The following is a 16,085-nucleotide window of genomic DNA, read 5'->3' as shown; positions in this document are numbered from 1 at the left end:
GTTTTATGTATAGAATCTATTCCACCAATCTACAACTCTATTCTATATATTCATTTGCAAACAAGATAGTAATACCACAGGTTTCTTGGGGAAAAAAACCCTGGAAATTTATACAAAATACTTTGTAAAATCTTAGAACATTACATAAAAGTCATTTTTTGAAAAAAATCATCATCATTATGACTGCTTTCTGTCTGGCCTTATGGTATTACTGCTATAGAGAATTTATGAGGTAAAAATGCTCTGTACACAGGAAAATTCATCTATATCTTATAGTCTTAGAGATTTAATAGGTGTGCTCAAAAGATAAGCAACTTGTCCATAGTACATCTCAGAAGCAGGACTCAGAATCTTCCAGCCCTAAAGTTAGCCCTCTGTCCACGATACAGCATTGTCTCTATTATTCACAATTTAATTTTATAGTTTAAAAATACTTTCAGATTTGTTATATGCTTATGACAATTCCATAAAGTAGGAAGGGAAGCATCTGAATTTAAGGCAGTGAGCTCACCTTTTCCCTTATAGGACATAACCTTACCATGTGTTAGAACATCACATTTAAAAGGACAAATAAAAGCAAAATACTTGAATGAGCTTATATTATAACATTATTTTACTCAGAGTATTTGTTTTCCAGATTGATGTGATTCATTCATTATTTTAGTAGGGTTTTAGTCCTTTGTAATTTGTGGTAATTATGATTTTCTTTTTTCATACAAAAATGTGCAAAAATAAAAATTTTAAAAGACAAAAAATAGTAAGAATATGACCAGAAAGCTACACTTATTAATATTTTAATCTTTAGTAATGCCCAGACCTCATGTATCGCAGGATGTGCTTGTTTAATATTTACAACCTTGGAAAGTAGAAACTAGGTACCAAGCAGTGAATTCCTTGTTAGTTTAATTAGTTACTCCCCCCTCCCTATTACTTTCAAAATGAGATATTTCCCCCCCAAAATAGTAGGAGCACTTAAATAATAAATCCTAAGCAAGCTGAGCTTACAGGTGACTTTTATCAGTTGGCAGAATTTCTCTAAAGTGGATATTATAAATAAATGGTATGGTTTGTAGGATTCTTTGCCATTTGACAATATTTCCTGAATATTGTTTGAGTAAATTAAACTTTTGGTCCTTTCAGGCAGAACACAAAATTCTATTTCTAGCACTCATCTTACTTTTCCCCCCTTTCTTTCTCTCCTTTCTTTCCTCTCTTCCTTCCTTCCCCCCCCCTTATTTCCTTCCTGATTAATTTTTCATCTAGAGAAGTTTACAAAGATTCTAACTAAGGCCCTGAGAAGGTGTGTTTTGCACTGTTCAAGGGAGGACTATACCATTGACATTGAAATTAAAGAAGAAAATTGTGAGTGTGATTCTAAAAACAACCCAAGAAATGGCTGTTTCTTGAATAATTTATTGATATGAGCAATACTGCTGATTTCACTGCTGTTTCTGAGGTTAGCCTCAGGGTGATGCATTTTTCAATCACAGCAACTCTTAAAGATTAAGGCATCCAGCAATTGTGTGATATACACTAGGATAAGAATTATGCATCCCAATAAAATCATGGGCCCTTGAAGCATGGGAGCAACATTTTGAAATATAATTTTGTTTTTAAAGATAGCACTCTGTTGCATTTATTTATTTAAAAATTGATTTGGTTTTTAAAGTCATTTTTTAACTTTCCCCAACCTACTTTTTTATTTAAAATTATTTTATTTTATAAATGAGAAACCGAGATATAGCTAGAGATAAAAACAGATGAAAGAGAAGGAGGGAAAAAGAGGAGACAGAGACAAAGACAGAGAAAGAGACAGACAGACAGAGAGAGAGAGAGAGAGAGAGAGACAGAGAGAGAGAGAGAGAGATTGAGAGAAGCTTTAAAATCTGAGTGACTTTCAAAGCTGTCATTCTTGTTTGTGGTTCCTTCTGAACTTCCTTTTGTTTTGTTTTGTTTCATTTCTCTGTAGCACAATCATTTTGAACTGTAAGAGAGCAGCTAGAAAAGACTCCAAAGGGCATGATGAGTTTTACTAGGGCTAATGATCTAAGTATGATACTGTCCACTACAACTCAAACACAGTTCTTTTTTAAATGAGAAGTATAGGTGGCAAAAGCTGATTTGGAGGAATAAGGAAGCCAGGGCTTGAAAGTGTTCAAATCTACTCACCTCTCTGTGTAGTGAATTATGTTTGAACTGTCTTTTGCTACTGGTAAGATCTTACTGGATCCCTGCTTGTTTGAATTGTTCCCTGACAGTGGAATGGGGTTCTATTTTCCCTCTTTGACACCTCACTGCTTTTTTGTCTCTTAAATAGTCCTCTTGCTTCAAGTTTTAGTTTCTAAGTTTAAAAATTTGTTATTCTGTGACTTACTCTTGCTTCTGGTTCTTTACAAATTGAGACTTCACCTGGATCCACTAGAACCACACTCTGGAGACTACAACAGATGCTATGAGGAACATTAAATTCTGTCCTCAGGTAAGATCAGGAGCAACTGCACAGGCAAGGAGTTCATTTTTAAATATTGAAAAAACAATTAGTATCATGCTTACTTTGGTTCTGGTCCCAAGCAGTAATTTCTCACAATTTGCCTAGATATCTGAGTTGAATTTTCCTATGGGGTTTTAATTCCAGTGTCCAGAGGTAGTTTTGTTCTTCTCTCATCCCACCCTTAATCTTTCTGATGAACCCCACTTGTGGAGCACATCTAAATTCCTTCTTTCTTTGTTATCTTTTTCTATTGTTGAAGATTCTCTCTCAAGCAAACTTATCCCTATGCCAAAGTCTAAAAAAAGAAAGAGGGAAAAAATAATTAAAAAAAACAATTAATATATCAGTTATACTCTCCCTCACTTCTACTGTCTTCTGAATGGGACGTAGTTATATTAGAATATTGTTGAGTAGAAACACTAAAAGCTAGAATAAATATACATTGTTGAGAATTTTTTTTAAGTCTGGAAAATTTTCAGTTTAAAAGTTATGTTTTAAACAGCATATCAATATTATTTTGCTATAACATTCTCTGTCTCTGTGTTTATTCTGTTTCTATCCTTGGCACTCATATTGTCATATTTCTCTGGCGAGTTATTTATCAGGACCATTTTAGTCACACTAAAGTCAGTCACTAATTTAAAGTGGAAATAATATTCAGGAAGCCTTCAATCCAAGCACCAACAAAAAGGTCATGTACAAAACATTTTTCAGTGTTAACATAGACTGAGAGATTAAATATAGTTCAATGCTACTTCTTACTATTATCTTTTAGTTAGGACTTGGTGTAATCCTACTGCTAATTGGACCAATATAGGTGAAGGAAGGGGCGTGCATTTAAAAAAATGAAGGGTTAAATGCAAATTAGAAATTCTTTATTTCCTACTCAAGCCAAAGTGAGTACTTCCTTATTTTATGAGTTCTCCACAGTTAAATGTCCTTGATAAAACAAAAAGCTGACTTTTCCTTGCATAAAAGTCATTTGATATTTTAATGATAAGGGAGTAAAGGATTGTTCTAAAGATATCAACCTGCAGACTTTTTGAAATAATTTTTTTTCTTAATAAAAATATGTAAGCTTGACTAAAGTCTGTCTCCTCCCACTTCCCCAAGAGACTGAACATAAAAAATATGCCTGGTACATTGTATCCATCCTCTTTCACTTTGGTCTCTCAGCATGCTTGCTTGAAAGATTATTTTTAAATTTAGCATTTGATGATTTTGGAGTTATTCCATCTGCTCTAAAAATACCTGTATGTTTCAGTCCTTACAGAATGCCCGAGGTAGTGATAAGAAAGGGTGGTTGTCCTTGCTGAAGGGATGTCAGGCTAGAAAAGATTTTCAAAATGCCTTAGTAGAGAATTTGTGTTGTACATGGACCACTGGAAACATATTGCATTTAATTAATACTGCTGGGATTAGCCTTAATAGATTTAAAAACAAGTCCCTGCTGCATAAAGGAAAAACAAAGCACATTAACAAAGTAGCATTCATAGAGTCAGCTACAAGACCCTCATTATTTCTGGGAGTTGCTTACCCAGCTTCCAGTACTGTGATTTTGAAAGCACCTGGGTAAAGTGATGAAAAAAATAAATGAGAAGTTTTCATTCTGTATTTTGCAATGTTCTTTTTGACTTCTTCACTGTATAAATGATATGGTTGATGGCAGGCTAGTGAAGAAAGTCTAGGTGCTTTCGGTAACTTGCAGAAATTAAGAAACCTAAAGTGAAATATTCAAATCAATAAAAACATCAGTCTCTGGTTGCCCTGGTTCAATGTCCCCTGATCTAGGCATACCCAGAAAGTAGAGAATGTCACAGTTGATGGTCTTAAATATTTATTAGCTCTGTGACTTGATTGTTATATTTCTAAATCTTTAAGATTTCAAATAGTTCCTTGAATGGCCAAGAACAAAAAACTTTTCCTGATCATATAAAACATATTATAATTCAGAACACTGTAGAAGTCACCTACACAACTAGTGTAACAAGGAAGCCTTATCTGGACCATGATCTCCCTATTTTTTTAAGAGAATCAGTTCAGTGATTCTTGGCAGTCTTGACTGATCTCATGAACATGTGACAGTCTATTTCAGCTTGTTTTTTTCCTATTATTTATGGGCAGATGAAGAATAGAAGAGTAAGCTGGTATGGTTCTCAGGGTTACTCTCTGAAGCTACTGATTTCTGTCCCTTACATTCAGCTTTCCTAATGTAATCATCAAATTGTTTTTAAAGTGTCTTAGATAGCATCTGAGATTCTAATACTACATGACTCAATAAAAACTAAAACCAGAAAAAACAGAGGGAGAGAAATATAAGCAGAATATAATGAAAGACAGAAATGTGGAAATGTGGGATGCAGACAGTGAGTCCTGTGCTTAGTCAGGAAGTGTGAAGTTGAGTGTGAGTTAGAATTATCTGGAAAGAGTTCATAGAACATTTGGAACTTGAGATGCATTTTGAAGGATCCAATGGTTTATTTAATTGCATTTATCATTTTTTATTACTTCCCCCTTTCCTTGACATTATCTACCCAGTGAGAGATTCTATTTTTATAAGCATCTGAAAAACTCAGATTTTGTTACTTCCTGTTCACTTATTACCACAAATACCAAGTCTGATATCAAAACCCTTGAGTGGTTTCCTAAGGCTTGTCAAATAAAGATCAGCTTCTTTAGTTTAGCTGGTATTCAGGGAATTTCCCAATCTGACCCTAATCTACCTTTTCAGTCTTTCCCCACTCACTCTACTACCAGTCATGAAGATGATGCTCCTGCCAAACTGGACTATTCATTGTCTCCTGAACTCCTCCTTCCCTGCTCCTCCACACCCCTTGGTCTCCTACTTATCACATCTTTATTCTTACTCTTCTTTCCTATTGGAAAGCCTCTTTCCCAATCTCTCTGCCTATTGTTATCCAAACCTATCCTTTAAGTTGACACCTTTGTTTTGTCTTCAGTCATAGAAACCAACAACAATAAGAAAAGTCACAAAAGGAATTTCTTAGAGGTCTCTCTCCTTATTTTCCTCCTAGCAGCATAAAACAAAATCAATGACCTCATCCTTGGGTTCATTATTTCTTGTTGTAAGCTAATGGACATAGAGAGATATTAATCTTGAAAATATACTTTTTCCTCCCCAATAGCTTCTATCTGAACTTCTAGGACATATTTTTGGACTCACCAGGGATATTTCAAGGAAACTATGAAGACTTTTTAAAAAAAAGTTACTAGCTACTCTAGATAATCCATCATTTCTCCCCTTTCCTATCCCCCATTTTATTTCAGTATTTTTGATATGTAACTTGTCTAAAGAGAATTTAGTTCTATTTTGTTCTCTATAATGCCTTTCATTCTATAGGAAATCAATAAATAGGATGCAATTTTTGTTTTTGTTATGTCATTGTATAAAATGAAAACCTATTTGTAATGAAATCACATGCTTAGTGCACTAAACATTAATATTACTATAATTAATATTCAATAATTTCACTAAAGGAAACTGATTTTATTTAAGTGCTTTTCATTTGGATTAAAAAGGAAATGATATGAATAGACAATTTAAATGAGAAATTAAAGCTTTAGGTATCACCTCACACCTATCAGATTGGCCAAGATGAGAAAAAGGGAAAATGATCAATGTTGGAGAGATTGTTGGAGGATTGGGACATTAATGCATTGCTGGGTTGAGTTGTAAATGAATCTAACCCCTGGAAAGCAATATGGAACTCTGACCAAAGAGCAATAAAAATGTTCATTCCCTTTGACCCAGCAATTCCAATTCTAGGTCTATATCTAGAAGAAATCATAAAAAATGGGAAAAGTTCCACATGTTCCAAAATATTCATAGCAGCTCTTTTTTTGTAGCGTCAAAGAAAGGGGATGCCCATCAATTGGGGAATGACTAAAGTAGTACATGGATACTACGGAATATAAATGTTTCATAAGAAGCCATAAATGGTTGGACTCTAGAGAATCATGGAATGAGTTACAGGATCTGATGCTGAACAAAGGGAGTAGAACCAAGAGAACAATGTATACATCAACAACAACATTGTGAGATAATGAATCTTGATGGAAGCAGCTCCTTTCAATAGTTCAGAGAAGTAGGATACCATGTCATCCCCATCTAGAGGAAGAAAAACAAAATAAAACAAAAAAACAAAAACAAAAAACCCCAACCCTTCAGAATCTGATGAATACTTTTTAAAAATTATCTCTTATGGATCTCTTTCCCTCAATCCTAATTCCTCATACCAAAAATGACTAATCTGTAAACATGTTTATCAAAAATATGTATGTACAATGCTAACCTGACTGTTCACTACTGAGGGGAGAAGGGTAGGAAGGTAGGGTGGAAGGAAATTTGTAACTTAAAAATATACACGTGCATATGGAAGAAAAAACAAACAAACAAACATACAAAATGAATGAATGAATGAATGAATGAATGAAAAAAACGATCGTTGTCTAAAAGACCGAACTCAAATGTAGCCTCTACAAGTATTGTCAGTAAGAACATCTAAGAATTAGAGTTCCTTAGTTATCTTCATGTGGTGAAGTGGATAGGGTACTGGGCCTGGAGTCAGGAAGATATCTTGAGTTCAAAATTGGTCTCAAACACTTAGTAGTTGGGCAAGTCATTTAATTCTTTTTGCCTCAGTTTTTTTTATCTGTAAAATGAGCTGGAGAAGAAAATGGCAAATCACTCCAGTATCTTTGCCAAGAAAATCGCAATGGGGGTCATGAAGAATCAGACACAACTGAAAATAACCAAACAAAAAACATTATCTGAATAATGTGTTAGGAAAATTATCTTAAATTGAGTTTTTGTGAAACATTAATGTATTTTCAATTTTTCTTTTATTCCTATTTGTAAGAAATTATTATTGGAACTTGGAGAATAACCCATAAAAAAACCCATCAATCTAAAGAATAAGTGTAGGGGTTTATAGTTCATACAATTTAATTTTATTAGGGATGTCTGGTATTTTTTTAGGTTTTTTTTTGCAAGGCAATAGGTTAAATAACTTGCTCAAGATCACAGTGTCTGAGTCTGGATTTGAACTTGGGTCCCCCTGACTCCAGGATTGGTGCTCTATCCATTATACTACCTAGCTGGCCCTATGTTTGGTATTCTTAGATCCTTTAGATGTCTCTTAGTTTATCAGGGCAGGGTTTACTGACAGATCTTAGACAGTTTTTTGATTATATCTCTGTAGCCCCAGGTTTCCTACAGATAAAAGGCAGGGTAAACCAGGATAGAGAGCAAACAATTTGGATCCTGGGAGCAAAGCTCATCTTTTGTTTGCCTGCTTTTTTGACTGTTGGTGACTGACTCTTTGACCTTTAAGACTCTGGAACATTCCTGCCCAGACTTTTGAAATCTCCTTATTTCTTGTCTGCCTAATACTTCCAGCTTCAAGATCAAGCTGCATTATTATTAAGATATGACAGTTATTTGTAGCCTAGTTCTAGCCCCTACTAGTAAGACCAGTCATATTGATAAATCTAATCGCAGGCGCCTATGTTCTTAAATTGGAATAACTCATTTTATACTGAAAAATGATATGACTAATTCAAAATTTTCAAATTAAACAATGAAAGTACTTCAAGATAACTTAAAAGAATTTTAAATATAACATAGTTGAGAAATTTTTAAATTTGCCTGCTTTGGAAAGTTTTATTTTCAAAATTTGTTTTCTTAAAACAGGGTATAACTGTTCAAAGATAATTATTGCTAACATATAAAAAGTATGTTAAGTTTCTTATATATACTATTTCATATGATCTTTCCAATAACCCTGTGAAGTTAAGGCTGAGAAAAGTTAATGATGAGAAATCTGAGATCGAAAGTGGGTAGGTATGGGGCACAGCTTAATGGAGCAGTTGATAGAGCACCAGTTCTGGATTCAGGAAGATCTGAGTTCAAATCATGATTCATACACTTACTAGCAGTGTGACTATGGCCAAGTCACTGAGAGAGAGAGAGAGAGAGAGAGAGAGAGAGAGAGAGAGAGAGAGAGAGAAAATAATTTGCTCAGAGACACACATCTGATAAGTATTTGAGGCAGAAGTTGAATTTAGGTCATCCAAGTTTTGCATTCAATCCAGAACATCACCCAGCTATATGAAACATCTATAAAAACTCTAGTAATTTCTATAATACTATAGAATTATCTGTAATATTAAGAAATCTGTATGTATATATATATATATATATATATGTAAAGGTAAATTTCCCATTATTTTTTAAAGGGAAGGAATAGACATTACAAACTATTTTAAAGGCCAATCTGTTTGATTTTGATTCTTTTAAAAATTTTTTATTCATTCGATTTTTAATTTATGGTCTAAAATAAGCATTTCTAAAACAGCATAATAAAAAAGAGAATTACACAAGAAACTACAAATCTATTATGTACAAGTTAATACTACTTTAAAATATATAATAAAGTTATGTTGTAACTTTCTTTTTAGTTCTTCCCTTCCCCCTCACTCTAGAGATGACTATATAAGACACAAATGTGTATTTTATACATATTTGATGCATATATGCATATAAAACTATTCTATTCATACTTTTATTTATTAGTTCTTTCTTTGATTCTTGTAAACCTTCTAGAACATATTATTAGAGAACATCTAGAAAAAGAAGCAGTGACTTCGAAGAGACAGTGTGGCTTCATTAAAAACACTTTATACCAGACAAACTTTCTTTCCTTTTTTTAAACAGGTTGCTAAATTTGTAGAACAGAGGAATTCTTTAGTTCAATGATTCTGAAAGCATACATTTCATTACCAAACCATAAGCTTCACTAAATGTGCAACGAAAAGTTTCATGTTCAAGGTGTTGCCAAAAATGAATTTATATATATACATATATATGAATAATTTAAATATGAAATTTATTTGTAAAGAAGAAATATAGTTAACATATTAGATAATATTATTACAATTCAAATTTATCTCAGCTGTCTAGATCATTAGATCACTTAAGCTAAGATACAATGATGCAAAAGTAAAATCTTAGCCAAAATTTAAAAATAATCAGTTTTGTGAGACTGGACTGGCATGATTAGAAAATAGTTTCTTTGAAAAAATATGTGAAGATTTTTTGGTGAAATGCAAGCTCCAAATGTGTTAATTGTGTTACGATATTCAAAAAAAGTAATGAGATCTGAAGCTGCCTTAAGTATTATTACTTATAGGGCAGCTAGGTGGCACAGTGGATAGATCACTGGCTCTGGAGTCAGGAGTACAAATCCGGCCTCAGACACGTAATAATTACCTAGCTGTGTGACCTTGGGCAAGCCACTTAACCCTATTGCCTTGCAAAAAAATAAATAAAAAAGAATTATTACTTATAAGAATGCAATCATTTCTCGGCACTCTGCTCTGGTCAGATCACATCTAGAATATGGTGTTCAGTTCTGTATACCCATTAGTGAGTTGGTGTGAGTCCAAAGGAGACAACCAGGTTCATGAAAATCCTTGAGTTCATTCTATAGAAAGATCAGGAGATGTTTAGCCTGGAGAAGAAATGATTTAGGGAAAGAGTTAGGTGGGTACAATTAGCTGTCTTCAATTATTTGAAAGGCTTTCCTGGGAAGGTGAGATTATATTTATTCTGTTTGACTTTAAAAAGAATATCCAGGAGCAAAGGGTAGAATTGCAGAAATAAATTAAGGATATATATAAGTCTGAATGATTACTTATTAGGTATGTTGTATAGGGGTTCTTTGGGGGATTTGTATTGAACTAATTAGCTATTGAAGTTCCTTGCAACTCCGACATTCTGTATTTTTGCAATTACTATTTTGGAATGCATCATTGACTTTTTTCCCCCATCTTGAGATGAATACAATAAAAGTGATGATAGACTTTCTGGAACATCATCACTGAAATTACACTCTTCTGATAAAGTTTGAATGAAGAATGTTACTAGATTTCACTGCCACTGTGTGTTCAGGGATAAAACTGCAGATAAGGAATAAAGCAGACCATTAGGCATATAAAGCCCAAGGGATACAAGACAGTGTTTCACATTTAGTTCCCAATCAGGTATCAGGTCATAATTGAAACTCTTCTTTGTAAACTCAGCTGAAGCTTTGGAGAGCTAGGGTCATCATTCTGCTTGTGAGTTAGTAGAAAGAGCCATTTCCTATCAAGGTTGAAGAAACATATTGAGGAGGAACATGAGGTAGTGGAAAGAGACTGGATTTAGAACCACACAAACTTAGTTTAAATTCCATGGCTTTGGCATCCTAATTCTGTGACTTGGAATAAGTCACTTTTTATTTCCAGACCTCAGGTTTCTCATCTGATAAATAAGGGGAGGGATGTTTATAGTCTCTGCAACTCTAAAATCTTATAATCAGGAAAAGAAATGTAAAAAGTTGCTGTTGGGAACATTTCTCTACTTAAAGTACTAGTTCCTTGGATTAACAGAAAATTCATTTCTATCAGGGGATCCTGAGAACCACATTTAAATTTTGAAACAAACTTCAAATCACTTTAATGACACATTTTAACTCCTGCTGAAGGACTATTGCTCATGTGGTTTTGGTATGTTTCATACATTTTATATATATAAAATGTATGAAACAAGTGGGGGAGAAGCTTCTCAGAATATTTAAATACAATGCTATGAACCATTACATCTTTTGCATTTTTTCTGAATCAGTTTTGAATCCCCAAAGTCAAGATAATAGCTAGCCTGTTAACAAAAGCCATATATTACAACAATGAGGGAAGCACCATAGATGCACAAATGCACACATCACACAAACACACACACACACACAAACACACAAACTCACACACAAGCACACCGAGGGTGAGGAACTCAAAGCTACAGTGGAAATCTGTTGAAGTGTATTCCTGCAAAGACTCCTGGGAGGAGGAGGGGGAGCCTATATCAGATATGTGATCAGCAAAGATCTTTGATTTCCCCATGTTTTAATAGATCTTGAGGTTCCATAGTGAGGTGCCATAATAGATCACAGGCTCCACAAATCACTGGATTTGTGACAATTGTTCTATTAGCATCACTATTAATTATCTCTAATAATGATTTCAGAGATTGGAAAGCACCTTTTGTCTCTGAAATTTCAGAAACTCCTGTCTTTTCAAGACACCAGAAACACAGAAGAGTAACAGTGAAAAAGGTACACTCTAATGGATAAGAAAAAATATATGCGAAAGAGAGAGAATATCTATAAAAGAAAAGGAATCCTAGTTACATAATTATATACGTTACCATGTCCATAGGATGGACAAATTTTTTAAAAAGCTAATTTGATTTTTAACAAAGAATAGAGATGGAATTGACTATTGAAATACAATGTTAAAAGGATAGATAAGAAGGAAAAAATTATGAAATTAAAGAGACAAAGAGTTAGTTTTGTATGTTAAGAAGATATGTTGTTGCTTAGTGCTCCAGTAGTGTCTGTCCTACCCTTTGTGACTCTGTAGATCATGTTCCACTGTCCATGGGGTTTTCTTGGCAACAATACTAGGGTGTTTTGTCAACCCCTTTTCCAGTTTTATACAGGCAGGAGTTAGGGGACTTGGCCAGAGTCACATGACTAGTAAATGTCTGAGGTAAGATTTGAACTCTGGCCTTTCTGATTTCAAGCCCAGTGGTCTTAACCACTGCTAACAGTCTGCACCAGAAGATACACATGTGTATATATTTATGAACTCAATGGAAGATAATGGGTATTTTGATTAGTCCAAAATGATAAAGAAGCAATATGATTACTTGATTAGATCAAAGAAATGAATAAATATTTCAGATAAATAATAAAAATTGCAGTTGCTTTCATATAGTACTTGAAGGTTTGCAAGGTGTTTTAGTCATAATATTTTTGTGAGTTGTATAATTATTTTATCCCTATTTTGCTGATGTAGAAGTTAAATAGCTTGTATAATCTCACAAAGAAAAAAGGAACTTGACCCCAAGTCTTCTGATTATAAATCTCACGTTCTTTGCATTATATCACATTTTCCCTCAATACAAAACAAAAACACACATACACACATATACATATACTACCTTCTATAAATATGAAATTAGGCAAGGAAGCAAGATAACAGTAGGAAACTAATCATTTCTATAGCAGTTATATACTTCATTCTGGTAAAGAAGGACATCTAGTAAATTGCTTACTGATAACTAAATCTCTCAAAAGGTAGAAATGAAGACTAAAATTACTATTATAGATTTAATTCTGACTAACAGTAGGGAATATACTGGAAACAGAGGTGATAGGAAGAAAAGGAAAAAAAAAAGGATAGGAAGAAAAGACCATACACTTTTAGAGATTGTGATAGACAAAAAAAAAGGAAATACTAGCTGTAGATATAATCATGATGGTAAATCTTGGACTACCATAACATTCACACATGTAAATTTATACACTTGTATAGAAGGTGGATGGAACTGGCTACCAAACAAAATGATAGAATTTGCATTTGGCAGAAGTTTGCTCACATAATATTCATCCAAAGTCTTCTATGAGATGATATTTTAAACAAGTTTTAATGATGACTTTGTCTTTTTAACCCATTCATTTGTAAATAAACCCCACTATCATCACCCTCATAATACCTGGCAAAGAGTTGTTAGTTGTAAAATAACTAACATAGCATGAAAAATTGCATACACAGTCCCTAGTATTTCATGTAGTAGTAATACCACATCAGAAAGGGGAAGTGGGTTTCATATCTCTTCTCTATAGTCCATCCTGGCCATTAGGGTTTGACTTCTTTTTAGTTTTAATTTAGTTTGAATTATGGAAGTCATTATACCTATTTCTTTTTATGAGAAAACTTTGCAGCTAACTGGCAAAGATTATAATATCAAATGAAAAGTCTCTGAAACTGATGTGGCTTCATGTAGAGCGCTTTGTTTAGCTCAGATTTTAAAAGGATACTTATAAAGGATAAATGGATGGGCATACCTCCAAGAATATATGCAGAAGAGTGACATAGGTCTATATGTTAGGTTAGGTGGAATACACACTAGTATTCTAAGAGAACCTGAAAATATAATCACTGATTCACTTGAGTGATTTTTAAAGAATCTTGAAGAATAGACATTCTAGAATATTGGTTTATAAGTAAATATCACAATTTTCAAGTAAAGAGGAGGAAGGTGAATTCAACAAACTATTGACTTATGAGTTATTTCAACAAAATTCTAAAACTGATTATTATAAAGAGTGTGTGAGTGACAAAGGGAATTCATGACAAACAGAAGCTAATACTGGTTTATTAATAAAAAAATCACACCAGACTAATATCTTTTATACATTTCAAAGCATAAATATATTATCAGATCAATACTATCAGACATTATCATTGTTTTAGGTAATCTATCTGTATTTTTCAGTTTTGCAGGTAAAATGCAATATCAGAGTAGCTTTATCTTAAAAGTCATCTATTTGTCAGAGGTTTATGACCACCTAACTACTTGGCATATTGCTCTCATTAATGAGATAATAAAGTAGAATAGACTTCAACCCTTAAGAAACATACAGAGACAAGTGATATCTAGCCCTAATCTCCCTTCTGATCTCTTTTCCTGCACCACAGTTCTATTAAACAGGAAGTCAATTAGATATTACATATAGAGATATGGATCTCTCATAGGCATTACAGACTCAACATCTAAAAGAAAAATCATTAACTTGTTCCCCAAACCCATTCCTTCATGAGTTTCTCTATTATTATTGTATTGATATTGTCACAGATACTCAGGTTTGTAACATTGGTGGTGGTGGTGGTGGTGGTGGTGGGTGTGTGTGTGTGTGTGTGTGTGTGTGTGTGTGTGTGTGTGTGTGTGTTTTCTTTTCCTTACTTGGACTTACTACATATCTAATCAGTTGTCAAATTTCATGATTTCTCTTTTTAAAAACATCTCTCAGTATATCCTGTACTTCTCACATAGTTCAGACTCTTATCACCTCTTACTTGGATCCTCACAATAGACTCCAATTTGGTTTCCCTCCCTCAGATTTCTCTCTAATATAATCAGTCCTTCATAGACCTGCCATGGTAATTTCCCTAACATTCTTTTATAGTTTTCCTAAAATACTTCATTATGACAACCTCTAACTCCAGTACTTCGATATTGGAGTGTACTCCAATACTCCAATATCAAAGTGTACTCCAATAACTCCCTTTTATCTCTAGGATAAATACAAACACCTCTTTTCGACTATTAATGCATTTCTAATCTGGATCCTTATTATTTTGTAGATATTCTTACACACAAATCCTCTTCATCTCTTGATGGTTCAGCCAAACAAGATAATTTGCTTCATTTCTTGTCTCTGCTTGAGTTTGTCCTTCACTCTAATGACTCTTTCTCATGCAAAATGCTTTCTCTTCTCACCTCTACCTTCTAAAATTGCTAGTTCAGCTTAAAGATTTAGTTTAAGGGCTATATTAGACAGAATGCCTTTTCTGGTACTCACAGAACTCCTCCAATGTTACCTTATATTTACTTTTCAGATAGGTTTTGTATATTCTTATACCTATGTCTCTCATTAGATTGTAAGCTCTCTAAAAGTAGTAACTTTGCTTTTGCTTTCGTATGCCTAATAATAAACACATTGCTTGACACAGAATATACTCCTAATGTTTATTTATTGATAAATGGATCGATCTAGTAGGATATAAGAAATCACACCCTAAAAATATGTAGAATTCCATACCATATTGGTGAAAGCAGGAGGTCAGACAAATAGTGGAATACTGTAACAATATTACCCTTACAAAGACAGTCCAATGCCAAATGTAGTATACTAAGGCACTGGATATTATTGAGACAATAATCAATGACAGGGAAGTCTTCCTGCTAGTCTTCTATTCACAGCCACATAGATGGCTGTGATATTGCCTTTGAAATGTTCAAGTGAACTTTGTTTTTGGACAAAGTCTCATCAGAACTATTCTCAAGGTATTCATATTTCAAGTAAAGATACTTGTACATAGGGTATAGCTGGATTTTGGTAGGTTATCTAACAAATTATCTTTTTTTTTTTTTAGTTTTTTTTGCAAGGCAAATGGGGTTAAGTGGCTTGCCCAAGGCCATACAGCTATGTAATTATTAAGTGTCTGAGGCTCAATTTGAACTCAGGTACTCCTGACTCCAGGGCCGATGCTCTATCCACTGCGTCACCTAGCCACCTCTTAACAAAGTATCTTATGATATTCTTACATATTATAAACCCTTCTATATAAGCAATGCCCACCTTAGGTGATGGATAGTAAAGTTAAGTGGAATCACAATTAGTTGATTGCCCATAATTTTCTGCCCTTGATCTTAGTCAGCATTTTATTTTATTTAAAAATTCAACAAATGTTAATTAAATACCTTCCATATTTGAGGCACAGGGATATTTTGATAAGTGACATCAGTGAAGACATCCAAAGACTTTAAAAATATTTAATACATGAATAGCATGAAAATGGATTGGTTTGATGATAATAATAACATAATAAGTTGTAATAAGTCTTTTGAGACACCTTCTTTAGTAAGTCCTAGGGTTTCAGTTGACTTTCAGGCTCAATGAGAATCATT

The sequence above is a fragment of the Macrotis lagotis genome, chromosome 6 (assembly GCF_037893015.1).
Source record: "Macrotis lagotis isolate mMagLag1 chromosome 6, bilby.v1.9.chrom.fasta, whole genome shotgun sequence".
Lineage (NCBI taxonomy): Eukaryota > Metazoa > Chordata > Mammalia > Peramelemorphia > Peramelidae > Macrotis > Macrotis lagotis.
The sequence above is the reverse complement of the archived record's forward strand: the minus strand, read 5'-3'. Positions refer to the sequence as shown.